The following is a 13,235-nucleotide window of genomic DNA, read 5'->3' on the forward strand; positions in this document are numbered from 1 at the left end:
TGAGCTGGGTATCCTCCCAGGTGTCCCATCCCCTGCTCTGGAGAGAGAGTTCAGGGGCCAGCACTCTTGTTCCAGCTCCACTAGGTCCATAGAAGATTCTAGTCATTTTCAGAACAAGGCTGGGTATAGGGGATGATTTGTCCAAATTTCCGTGAATTTGGACACATCCATTCCCTATCTGGGTCCCTGTCCCCTCTATATAGTGAAGGACTCTGATTGGCTTGTGTCCTGGGCTTGGTCAGATTTCACCACTTCCTGTACATAGGACAGTGTGTCCACCTATCAATCAAGCCTAACAACAACAGGATCCTGGGAGAATTATATGAAACATATATGTTCAGGCAGCCCCTGGTTTGGAGAGAAGCCTTCGTAAATGTTGGTTTCAAAAAAAAAACAAAGACCCTCCAAGGAAACAGGGCAGAATTGGACTCTGGAAGGTCTGAGCTGGTGGCCTGGTGGCTCCGCTCATGACCAACGCCTGAGGGTCCTTGCTGGGCTCTTGTGCAATGTGGGAAAACTAGAATCCCACTCTTGGAAAGAAGAGGAGAGGGCTGGCCTAGGAGAAAGAGAGAGAATGAGGAAAATCCTGGCAAAGGAGTGTGCCTTGCAAATGCAGGTCAGCAGCCAGGACTCTAATCCCCCAGTCCCCTCCCAGGGACAAAACCTCAATCTGCTGCTTGGAAGGATATGCCTGGGGGCTTCACCCAGGGCAGCCCTAATCTCAGGCCAAGCTCAGCACCGGGCTCTAACTCAGAGTTAGGGGCCCAGGCTGGGGGGGGGGGTTGGATCAAAGGCAGAGGAAATTAACATCATAGTGAGCCCCCAGCAAGCGACCGAGGCCAGGATTAATTCATTCTCCTCTTCCTGCTGTTCCTTCCAAAGCCCAGGGAGCCTGCCTGGGTTGGGGGAAGGGTTACCTTCCATCCCGAAAGCCCCTACTGCGCACCTGAGTCCCAGCTCTTACTGGAGGAGGCAGCACAGGGGCAAGGATTTGGGGGGGACCTCCAGGGGAGAAGGAAGCCCTGACTGAAGCAGAGAGGAATAGAAATGCCTGGGCCAGAGCCTGGACACGGGACCACTGGGAGCCTTGTGAGTCCTCAGGTCCTGTGTGTGTGTACGTGCGCAGCAGGCACATACTTGTATGCAAACACACACATACCTGTCATGTGGGTGCCTAGGCATGGGTGCGTGCATCCAGGAGTCTGGGAGCCCACGGGTCCTGTGTGTGTCTGTGCAGGCTGGGCACACTGCCTGCACACACATAAGTGTCTCTGAGCCTGTGATTGTGCATGAGTGTGAGCACTGTATGTGCCTGTGAGTTGTGGTGAGGGGATGTGTGTGCCCATGTTTGTGTCAAGGGTAGAAGGACTGTTTCCTGTGGAGAGGTGACCAGAAAGAGATTCAACCGGCCAGCTCACCTCCTCCTCCCAGGCTCCACAGGGGTCCCCATCTCTCTACCTCCCCTTCCCTGCCATGGAGCCCCTGTGGGACCACCTGGATGAACCTCTCCGTGCCTCAGTTTCCTAATTTGAGATGAGGGCACCTCTAGGGTGGTTGTGAGGATTTACATGAGCCCTTGGCGCATGGTGAATGTTGGCAAGGATTCTTCAAACCATCAGTGCTACCCTGAGGTGAAGTGTTTGAGCTGTACTGAGTTGGCCAGAGGAACAGGGGCCAGCCCAGAGCTGTCCTTGCAGAAGCCAGAGAGGTGGGCAGCCTTGGCAGTGCCCGGAAAACAGAGCATGCAGAGCCAGAAGAATACAACTCTGCTCTCACTGGCCAGGCACAGGGGCTCCTTTCACTCCCCCTCCCTTCCCAGTAACCACCACCCCCTGTGTCAGACACAGACTTTCCACAGCCCTGTTCCATCCTTCAACTGACTCCCCAGGTCCATTCTTCTACCCATTCTGCAGAAGGGAAAACAGAGGCTCAGAGAAATTTAGGGATGTGACCAGTTCAGGAATTGAGGACTGTAGAATCTCACAACAGCTTACAGAGAAGACAAATGCCAACCTGCCTTCAGAGCCCCCCAGCTAGCCTCAGTTCTGTGGGGTCTGCCCTGGCTTCCAATGCCCCTGAACCAGCCTCCTCAGCTGTTCCTGAATCACAGACTGCAGCTCACGAGGCCCTCCCCCAGTACATGGCTTCAGATCCATCCCACCCACGGAGTCTGTGCAAATGTCCAGCTTGACACCTAGATAAAGCCCTCCTAAGCCCCGCCCATCTCTACACCTTTGCTCCTGCTACTCTTTCTGCCTGTCCACTCGAGGCCAAATACTCCTTTGTCAAAACCCACTGTAAATGCACCTCTTCCATGAACCCTCTTCCTATTGCCTTACCCAGGAGAGACTTCTCAGTCCTCTTCCTCTGATGGGCACTAATCACTTTACCTTTTACCTCTAGGATCTTCTAGAGGGCCGAGCAGGGCTTTCTCTGTATCACCCCACTTCTACCCACAAGTGAGGCCAGGGATGTGCAAAGACAGGGATGCATCCACACCCCACTCGCCACCCCCACTCCATAAGCCACCAAAGCCTTTGGAGCACAGTCATATAAGATGAAGTACAATAGCTAAGCCTGTAGAGCAGATTTTCCTGGGTTCAAATCTCAGCTTTTCCACTCATTAGCTGTGTGACCTTGGGCTTGTCATGTAACCTCTCTGTGCCTTACATGGTCACCCATGAATGGAAATGAAAATAGAGTTCTAATGTCACAAACTTGCAGTGAATTGACATAATGCTGTGCATGGCGTGGCTGTTTTCATGGATTAGAGGTGAGGTGGCAATTTTGACAATGCCATCATTATTAATATTGGTCTTTGCAGAACACTACAAGGAGGCATTGAACCCTTTCTTTTTGCAAAGAGGATGGGAGTCCAAGCTGGAGCAAGAAAGGGGGTCTACATCTCTAATCCCATGTCATGGACTACCATGTTGGAAGTAGTTATCACCATCCCCACTTTACAGATAAGGAAACTGAGGCTCCCAAAGGTGGTGTGAGCTCCCCGGGATGGAGGGCCAGGTCATGAGGCTCCAAAGTCCACACTCTTTCAACAAGCCTGTGCTGCCTCTCTGTCTGGCAGGGAGATAAGCCATGTACATAAATAGCTGTAATCCAAGGTAGAAAGTGATAAGTGCCAAACTGCAAGATAAAGGCTCTGGGAGGGCGGGAGCTGCCGGCTGGGGAAGGGAAGAGGTGGAGGTCAGCACAGGCTTCTGAAAGGGACAGCATCTGACCTCAGCCTGGAAGGTGGGCCAGCGGAAAGGGAGGGTGGTATGTTGTCTCCTCTTGGCTCCAGATCTTCCCCCTCTCGCAGGAAAAGCGGCTGCTTCATGGGGTCCCCCTTCGGACTGGAGTTCCTGACAATCAGATGCTTTGTTCAGTACCAGAAAGAACTTTCCAGCAACTGAAGCCAGACAAGTCCCCTCTGTGGGGCGGGGGCCGTGGTGTGCCGCCGCCTACTTGGACTGGCTCGTGAGAGCCGACTGGTAAATTTCAGGAACCCTGTGAGCTGGTGGATGTTAAATTGGCTGCTTGAAATTGGCCATGGTGGGAGTATTTACACTATGGAAATCAGCAAATACTACAAACCAGGTTGTCCCCATTGACTGGCACACCACTGGGCAGAGGTCTGCTCTAGGAGGGAGCAAGTACCCCGTGTCTGAAACAGTAAAAGTGAAGAACTTTGCTTCTCAGGGAGCCCGAGGCTGAGGTGCTCCTGCTCAGCCAGGGATTCAAATCAGATGACCTCGGAAGCCCCTTTCTGGCTCCAAGTGCCCATGAAAAGTTGGTTTAAGAAATCAGGGTAATTATTCATGCCAGGAAATCATTAACCACTTGACCCAGAAGGTGGGAGTAGGCAGGAACCTGAGAAAACGTGCAAGAAGCCACGAGCTCCCAGATTGCACAGGTGGAAAACCTCATCCAGTGTCACACTGACAGTTAGGGGTGACATTAGAATGAAGACCTGTGTGTCCAACCTCTCAGCCCCAGGCTCCTTCTAGGGCATGTGGGCTGGAGCCCTGGGAATGTGGCAGAGCAAGGGCGTCTTTCTGCACAAAGTTTGGCATCTGTCTTGTCCACTGGAGTACCTCCCACTCTGTGGATCTGCTTCTTTACTCTTGGGGACCTGCACCTGGTTTCGTGCCTGGCACATCACCTGGTCTCCACACTTGTTGAATGAATCAATGTTCCTACGTCCTGTCTCCTGACAGCATTTGAGGGGCTGGCAGAGCTATTCTCTGAGACCACTGTGCCTGGGCGTCCATTCCTGCTTAGTGTCATGGAATCAAGACCCAGGTTCAAATCAGAGCTCTGCCCTCGGCCTCTGTGACCCTGGCCAAACCTCAGGCCTCTGAACCCCGGTTTCTTCCACTATGAGGTGGGCTGTGCAGTTAACCTGCCTCCAGAAGCTGCTGCAGCACGCGCAGGTTGAAAGAACGAGCTTCCACAGACTCTCAAGTGCTGGGTCTGCAGGAGGAAGGAGAGAGCGTGGGAACCTGGCTGTGGTGGCTGCGTCAACCCAAAGGTTCCTGGTGGACACTGGCCAGCTGCCAGGGTGTTGCTGTCTCAGGGTTGATGTGTGGGGTAATCTGGGTCAGACCAGCATGCTCAGGGCCTGGGGAGATGGGGCCCAGGTGCCAGACGGCTCACAGGAGGGGAGGGGAAGGAGGATGAAGTAAGATGGGAGGTATTGGAGAATCATTTTCCTCCTTAAACCAAAGGTAGAAGGCAAACTAGTGACTTCAAAAAGCTTTTTTTTTTTTTTTTTTTTGGTCTCCATAGAGCTGTTTATCATGCCACTTTTCCTCCAAGGCCTTCGCCACTACAAATGGCCTTAATGTGCTAGTGGAGCCAGGCACGTGGGGTTGGGGTGGGAAATCCTCATAGATCCATCCATCAGCCCTGGAACCAAAACAGTATTCCAAATGCTTCCTGGGAGGAGGGCATCCGAAGTCCTCTCCTGAAAGGGTGGGAGCCAGGCTGGCAGAGAAGGGGATCCAGCTCACCCCAGGCTGGGGGGTAGATGTAGAAGATAAGCACAGGGGTAGGGGTGGTGCAAAGCTCCTCTGGCTCTCCCAAGTGGCTCTGATTTTTGCAAAGAGGGAGAGGACAGAGGGAGGCTCAGAGCCGGGACCAGAGAGGCAGGTGGAGAGTGTTTTGTGGAGGGGGCGCAACATCAGCTTGGGCCCCCACTGGAAAACAAAACAGAAAGGCCCTGTGTCAGCAAGCAGGCCCCTAGGTGGCCAGCGCCGGTTCCATTCCGTTCAGCAGATCTCTGGTTGGCACTAGCTACAGTGAGGGACAATGCTAGGTGTCTTTCTCGCTCTCTCTCTTATTTCTCTTCTCTCTTTTCTTCTCCTTTCTCTTTTCATTTTATTAGAGGGGGAGAAGGCCCTGAGTCACTCATGGAAGAGCTCAGCACCAGAGGCATCAGGGACGATGTATACTTGAAAGACTGCAGTCACAGGTGCCCCACAGTTGGCTGCTAGGTGCAGGAAGGCACATCATGCCACGAGCCCCGGGTTTCAGCCCCACTACTGTGCCACCAGTGCTGTGTGACCTTGTGCAGTTTCATGCTCCACTCTGGTCTGTCTCCCTACAGCCACCAGAGCTCACCTTCTAGGCCCCACTCAAAGCTGATGTTTCTCCTTCCCCAAATGCTTAAAGTGGCATTTGATGTGGGTAGTCCTCCCTAGGAGTCTGGAAGCCCCTGGAGGGCTGGCTCTGGTCCATTCTTGTGGGCTCCTATACCTCACACTGGACTGGACCACCTGCCAGCACTTTAGGCCACAGCTCCATACCTGTCCACTTTGTGTACCTCATGGCTCAAAGGATGGATAAACCATCCTGCAGCCGGGCCCCTGGGGAGGTGGGCAGTGAGTTCATACCCAGTAACTAACCCATGGTGTCCGGCCGGGCAAGTGACAACTCTATGCCTCAGTTTCCTTATCTGTAATATGGAATGGTTAATGCTAACCCTCAGCTCGGACAAGGTCTGAGAAGTTCAAGAGAATGACTATGGGGATTCTTGGCACATGGTGAGAACAAATCTTGCTACAGTCACACTGATGAGGAGGCAGGGCCAGCAGCATGTGGGGCTGAGACAGGCGGACAGCTGGTCTCCTGGAGGCATCAGGGTAGACTCTCAGCAGGTGGCTGAAGATATGGCCTGGGAGGGGTGTGTCCCAGGAGGCAGAAAGAACTTCAGCAAGGACCCGCAGGAAGGAGCCTGTATGTAATTCTAGCAAACCTGGAGGCCACCCAGCATGACTACAGGGCAGGGGTGCGGGCCTGGAGTGTGTGCCTCCCTGGGTGTCCTTCTTGCTCTCTCTTATTTCTCTCTCTCTCTCTCTCTTTTCTTCTTCTTTCTCTTTTCATTTGAATAGAGGGTGCTGCTCTGAGCCCTTCTCCCCCCCAGCAGGATGGGGAAGCAGAGTTCTTCCGGAAGGGGCCCCCTGTTGCTCACACCCAGCCTCTGCCTCAGAGCTCCGTGGAGAAGTGCTGGGGCAGGGAAGGAGGCTGTGCGTGGGGATCTGGCTCTCACGCCAGCTCTGGTCCTTTGCAGCTGTGGGGCCCTGGGAAAGCCACCACCTTCCTTTGGAACTCACGTTAGTCACCCACACGTGCCATCGTGCAGCTCAGAGGATGAGAGGCTCCCGTGGGGAAGACTTCAGAGGCCTAGGTGGTCCTCGCCCTTCCTGTACCTCAGTTTTCCTGCTCCTACACCCACCAAAGGGGCCCTGCTTCCCAAAGAAGGGCCCCCCTCCAAGTGAACTTGAGGTTAATCCAAAGGTGAAGATTCACAGGACAATCAGAGCCACAGCTCCATCCCTGTCCACTTTGTGTACCTCATGACATCACACATGGTAGATGGGGAAACAGGCACAGAGAGGCTGTGATGTACCCAGGTCACACAGAGAGCCAGGCAGTGGTAGGTTAGACAACCAGGTATGGCAGGCTCCTGAGGCAGGCTCTTGGGGAAGGATGGGGATGTGCTAAGGACACAAGCCCTCTCTGCTGGACTTGACTGGCCACACCTGAGACACATAGGCTCAGGGCTGGGCAGGGAGGGCTCAAATGCTTTCTAGATTTACCAAGGGATGAAGACTAAATGTATTCCCCCTAACCCTGCTACCGTGGGAAGGGCCCCGATCATGTCCTGGTAGATGGGTGAGTCTTTGCCCCTGGAAGTACCTGGAAGGTCATGTCCTCTGTTCCACAGCCTGGTGATGAGTGGAGGGCAAGAACCCATTCCCCATCCCAAGGCACAGCCTAGACCTGGAGCCCATCCTGGTCCCACTTACTAATAGCCCCAAGATCCTGAACAGATCACCAAACCTTTCTGAGCCCCATGGGGGAAAGGGTGATCTGGGGGGAAAGGATGAAAGAAGAGAATTTTTCAAAGTTCCTAGCCCACAGTAAGCCTTAGGAAAAGGTGACTTTCTTCCCACCTCTAGAACCAATTCCAGTGTCTCTTGGCTCCTTAGGGGGAGTGAGGATTAGAGACAGAGAAGGCATCTTTTAAAGAGCAGGAATGGTGTGCCTGTCCCCACTCCCAGCCCACTGAGGGTTTCTTAGCCCAGAAAGTTACAGACCATACTCTACAGAACCCTGTGTCCCATAGGCACCTCAGGCCTCCCACCACCACCTCCCTCCTGGTCTCTGAACTTCCTGCCTTCTGAGACCTAGACCCAGGCCGAAGCAATTGACTTTTTTTCCTTGTTGTGTTGATAGATTCTGCAGGGCAGGGAAATTAATAGCATCGAGCCTACTGGGAGGGTGGGTGCCAGCCCAGGCCAGCATCATCAGCACCCGGAGCCCAGCCCCATGCAGCCCATGCCCCCCTAATGGGCAGGCCCTGACGCTGCCTCTGGAGCCAAGTGATTTATGGGCCTGCACTGACTGAGCAGAATGCATCTCCCACCTCTCATGGCTGGGATGTGATGGCATCTTCCTCTCTGCTTCAGCCCCAGACTTCCTGGACCAGAGAGGCTGAGGCCAAGAGATGGGAGACTCAGGACACATATTCACATTCCTCAGCAAGGTCTGATTACTGCCATGAGAACTTGCCCCTAAACTATAGAAGCTCAGAGAGGGAAACAGCTTGCTTAGGGCAACACATAGTCTCTAGATTAAGATGCAGAGCTGGGGCTGAGGGGTCAACTTTGTAAATGAAAGCCTGAGTATGCACCCACCTCAGGAAAGTCACTGGGTCCAGTCTCCTCTGAAGGGGAGACAGGAAGAGCTCCTAAATGGAGTTATGTACGAATTCAAAAAGCTAAAGCCTACCATGCTCTCGCCACAGTGGTCAGCACACAGCAGACACTAAATAAATCACAGCTTCTTCAAAGATCCCAGAGGGATCCAACCTGCCCTGTTATGTCCCTTAGAGATGAAGAGAGGTGGCAAGAGACTTAGAGCTCAAGGACTGGGGCCCAGGCTCTACATGGCCTGAACAGGATTTCTCAGATTTGCTGCCCTAAGTGCCAGGCTTGCACAGCTGTGGATGGTTGGCATTACCACTGGCTCCTTGTCACTAAGACTTGGTCCTACTTGGCTCTCCTGCCCTCTGCAGCCACTTCCTGGTTCCCAGATGTAAATGTTGGCTGGAAAATGGGGATAGGGGACTTCTAGGCAGGAGGTTACCTGCACTCCCTACTTCCTGGAGGTGGCCAGTTCTGTACTCATTAAGGGATTGGGTAAAATGTTGAGAGTGCTGGGTGTCCTAACTTGGTGGCTATCAGGCGATAGGAACCTGCTCAGTTGTCAGCTAGGGCTGGAATCTTGCATTGCAAGTCCTTAAAACACTCAGAAACTCTGTACTGGGATTTTGGACCTGGGGTGGGGGTGGCTTTCTGGTTGTTGCAATGCAGTGGGTCCTTGGAGGTGGGACAACTGTGGTTCCAGCCACCATCAGCAAACTGAATTTCACCTTCAAGACAGGTCTTCCGGGATTTCTTAGGCTACCCCCTACCCTGCAGTGAACTTGGGTCTCCCATAGGTTGAAGAGGGCTTCCTCCTACAGGAATGTGCTTGGATCATGCCTCCCTGTTGTCTCTATAGAGTCTGGAAGTGATTTCATACCACCCACCCTCCCCAGGGATGCTCAGCTGCCACCTGTGGGTGGGTGGGGGAGCAGCAGTGGTAACAGTCCATTCATTCCATGTGACAAGTTAGAAGACTGGGGACCGGAAAGGGTCTCCTTCAATGGCAGAGGAAGGCAGAATTTCCCTGGGAAAATCAAACAGGTATACACACACACACACACACACACACACACACCAGCCGACTCTGTGGACCTGAGCTGCAGTCTCTGAGCACTTAGTAATTCCAGGCTGAGTTCACCTGCTGTCAGACCATCAGGGCCTTGAGAATGAATTCAGAGCTGGCAAATTCATTTTGCCTCCTCTCTCTTGTGGTGGAAGGAGTGATCTCTCCGGCCCTAAAGGAGTTCAAGCCGAGGTCAGAGCAGTCCTCTGAAGGATGTTCTAAAATGGGGATCTGCGGTGGAGGGAGTACTAGGCCTGCTCCCCCTGTTGGCCTGGGGTCCGCTCTGATCTCCGCCCACGAGGCACAAGCAATCCGCGAGTCTTCGTGGCACGTCTGCGCTCCCATGCGGACCTCGTCAATCAGGCAGTAGCCCCGGCGAGGCCAAGACTTCTTCCGCCAGCCCCAGGCCCCGGGGGAGACCCCCACCCGGGCCGCCTCCCGGTGCCCGCCCCCGGCGGTGTCATTGTTCTCTGACGTCATGCTTCGACCCCGCCCCTCGCCCCCCCAACCTTTCCTCCCCACCTCCGACTCCCCTCGTCCGCGACCCTGCAGCTTCCAACGCCCGGGCAGTGCAGGGCTCCCCCCGCGTCCCGGCCAGGGCTGCGCCCCCTTGCGCTCTCCCCAACTTGCCTTTGTTATTCCAGCTCCCTTCCTAGCCTCGCCTCCGACACTGCGGCGGCCTGCAAAACGCGGAACGCGGAACAGTCGCCACACCTGGATTCCGGAACGGGCTCGGGGCCCAAGCCTCCCCCGCCTGCCCCGGAGGGGAGTGCGTGCGTGCGTGCTTGTGTCCAACCCCCGCGCTGATTGTGATTCGGAATGGGAAGGGGTGCAGCTAATCAGGGGTGGGAGACCTTGAGAAAGGAGTGTGAAAGGGGAGGGCGTGTGTTTGTGTATATACGTGAACGTGAGATTTAGTGCACAGGGGAATTTTTGTGTGTGTGTGTTTTAGTGTACGTGGGGTTGTGCACAGCGATATTTGTGTGTGCGTGTGTGCAATTGCGTGTTTTTGAGTGTGCTTACTGAGGCCATGTACTCAGAGCATGTTTGTGAGAAAAAATGTGAGTGTGTGCGGGCGCGTTTGTGAGTGTGTGGCGTGGTAGCATGTTTGCAGTGCTGAGGGTGGGAGTGAATGTGTGTGCCATTTGTGTAGGAGTTTCTGTGTGAGTGGCAGTGGACGTGAGCCAAAGTGGGCGCGCTCTTGGATGCTCTTGGAGGTGGGTCTGCGAGGGGGAACCCCGCGAGTGGGCGCACACAACTGCGCCTCGTGAGTGCTATCGCTCTCCGCCACTCCTGGAGCTGTTCCCAGGCCTGGACGAAGGCTGGGCCCGGGTCTCGCTGGACTCCCTTCGAGGCCTTGGGGCATCCACACATCTTTGGACTGTGTCTGGTGCCGAGGATGTGCGGTGCGCACCGCACCCTGCTCTTTCCCAGTCGTCGAGGCCGGGAAGGGGGGCGCGGTGGAGCGCGCTCCAGCCTCCCTCACCTTTGGTAGTGAGGGAGGGGGTCCCTTCTCGCCTCATCCACCAGTCCCAGAGCTTTAGGAACAACCCCAAAATCTCCTCCAGGGAAGGTTTTGGAGATCTTGTTAGCAACTCGCTCACCCCAATTCAGGTACCTGGCAGCGCCCGCAGCCCCGAGTGCACTCCAGGCGAAGGCGTACGAGCGCGCGGGGGAGGGGGGGTGCCGGTGAGCGGGTAATTTTGTCCTCCTCCCCAACGTGGTCCCTTCCTAGATTCTGCATTTCTCCGCTACTCCAAACTTGCTGGGGTGGGGAGGCGAGGGTCGTTAGAGAGCTGCGGAGGGAGGTGGAGCAGAGGTTGGCGAGTGAACGGATGGTGGGGGGGGGGGCTTGACGCGGAGTCCGTTAGTGCCAAGAGGGGAAAAGCTTGGGAGCGCTAAGACTGGGGAGAGGGGAAGAAAGAGGGAAAGAAGCGAAATGAGAGAACGAGAGGAGGCGGAAAGGAAAGGGAAAGAAAGAGCGCTGAGAGAGCGCAGAGAGCGCCAGTCGAGGCGAGGCGAGCAGAGCACTGGCGGCAGCGGCCGCGGTGCGGCGCTCCGCTCCGGCCCTTATTCCGCGCCGGCTTTTGCGAGCGGCCGTCGGCGCGGGGCCCTTTGGAAATAGAATAGCCAATGTAATCTGACACTTCAACTTGCTCGGCTCCGGGCGAGTTGATTCACTTACTCACCCCCTAACGCCGAGTTCCTTTTCACTGTCTGTGGACATTAAAAAAGCGAGCGGCGGCGGCGGGCGCCCGGGAGAGCAAGCGGCCGGGCGGCGGGCGGGAGGCGATCAGCGATCGGGCGGCCGAGCGAGCGAGCAGTGCCGGCGCAGCGCGGTGACCCTAGCCCCGGCCGGCGCAGAGCAGGAGCCGCAGCCGGAGCCGAGCCGATCTCGGCGCCCTCGCCGCGCTCCTCCCGGCCCCTGCCCGCCCTACCCGGTGGTGGCGGCGGCGCGTCCTCCAGCGGCGGCAGCGGTGCTCGCAGAGCCCGGTAAGTTTGGGGACTGAGCCAGGCGCCTGTTAGTCCCCAGGCTTCCTCCCGCTCCCGGCGGCTACTCGGGGTGCGAGCAGAGTCCTGGGGCTTTTCCCTTAGAGGGTCCGCCGGGGCCAGGCAAGTGGAGTGAGCAGCCCGCTGCGCGGGCTCCGCTGCACTCCGCTCGTCGGCCGGGGGCGGAGGCCCAGGCGAGCTGCGAGCACCGGGCTGCTGCACGGTTCCGGCTCTGGTTGGGCGCGGGGGCCGGGGTTTATCGGGTGTGCGGGGTTTGAGTTCGGTTGTGAGCGCGCGGACCGGGTGCCCGCCTCCTGCCGGCGCGCCTTCAGCCCTCTCTCCGAACACTCGGGGGCCGGACCGGGGACCTGGATTCTCAGGAGGGAGGGAAGAACAGGGGCTACCGCCTCGGTCTCCCTGGTCTCCTTTGGGGAGACGCGAAGTTGTGCGCCTGTGTGCACACGAGAACCTCCAGGGAAGGCGCCGGATTTCAGGGTGACCAAGGGTGGTGGCGTTAAGTTGTGCATCTGAATTTACAGGGAAAACACACTTTTGTAAATGAAAGGTGGGGACGCGGTTAAGTTGTTTGTGTGGGAATTGCCCCGGGAACCGCCGCGCGCGGTACGAGCAGGGAATGCCGAGGGGTGTGTGTAGGGGCTTCTTGTGGGGCTTTGGAAACCGGAGGGGCTTTCAGGCCAACGCCTGGACGGGGCTGCCCCAGCCAGGAGGGGAGCCCAGAGGAAAGATGTGCGTTGTGTGCGCGCGCGCGTTGCAAATACGAAAGTAATTTCCCCGTGTTCTTTCTTCCTCTCCGTCTCCGGCAGTGGTGGCCCCGGGGGAGTGGGAGGCCGGCCGGGGCGGAGGTTGAAGGGGCCGGGCCGGGGCTGGAGCTGGGGTCGGGGGGCGGGCTCTGGAAGCTTGTTTCACATTCCTGGTGTCTGGGTTGGGGTGAAAACTGGAGAGCGCGGTCTCGATGTCTGGGGCGCAGGCAGCGGGCGCACGTCGCCCTCTCGCCGGGGACATCTGTCCAGGAAGCCGGCCGGACGGGGAGAGGGCGCGGTGCGGAGGGCAGGCTCTCGGCCCCGGAGCGGTGGGGGCGCAGCCAAGGGGCGGCCGCCTTCCCGGCCATTGTGCGCCAGCAGATTTTCACGGGAGACTGCCCCGGAGCCGCCGGAGAAGGCCGGGAGCCGGCCTCAGCCCTGGGTTTAAAAGACACTCCAGGAATGTAAACAACCCGGGCGGGAGGGCGGGCGGACGGGAGCGCGCCCGGGCAGCCGGCCCGGGCCCCCCACCCCTGCCCGGGGGACAGCCCAGCGGCAGGGCCGCCCAGTCCTACCCCTCTACCTGCCGCAAACTTTTCCCTCTGCCTCCCTGTTCCATCTGGCCCCTTCAGCTGGGTACAGAGCGAGAGCCTCTCCCAGGCTGGGACCGAGAGCGCCTGGCACCCTGCGCCGTACCCGGGAGGCCTGGCG

General features: G+C 56.9%; 1 protein-coding gene across 4 annotated transcripts in view; it reads left to right on the forward strand.

Moving 5' to 3' along the window:
* Nucleotides 1-11,453: 11,453 nt before the first annotated feature.
* The window catches only part of Zmiz1 (zinc finger MIZ-type containing 1), a 220,742-nt gene continuing 218,960 nt past the window's right edge, over nt 11,454-13,235 (forward strand). For all 4 annotated transcript variants that reach the window (XM_076835131.1, XM_076835134.1, XM_076835133.1 and 1 more), the window contains exon 1: nt 11,454-11,766. The gene's annotated coding sequence lies outside the window, so the exon portion shown is untranslated. The remainder of the gene's footprint in view (nt 11,767-13,235) is intronic.

The sequence above is a fragment of the Callospermophilus lateralis genome, chromosome 15 (genome assembly GCF_048772815.1).
Source record: "Callospermophilus lateralis isolate mCalLat2 chromosome 15, mCalLat2.hap1, whole genome shotgun sequence".
Taxonomy (NCBI): domain Eukaryota; kingdom Metazoa; phylum Chordata; class Mammalia; order Rodentia; family Sciuridae; genus Callospermophilus; species Callospermophilus lateralis.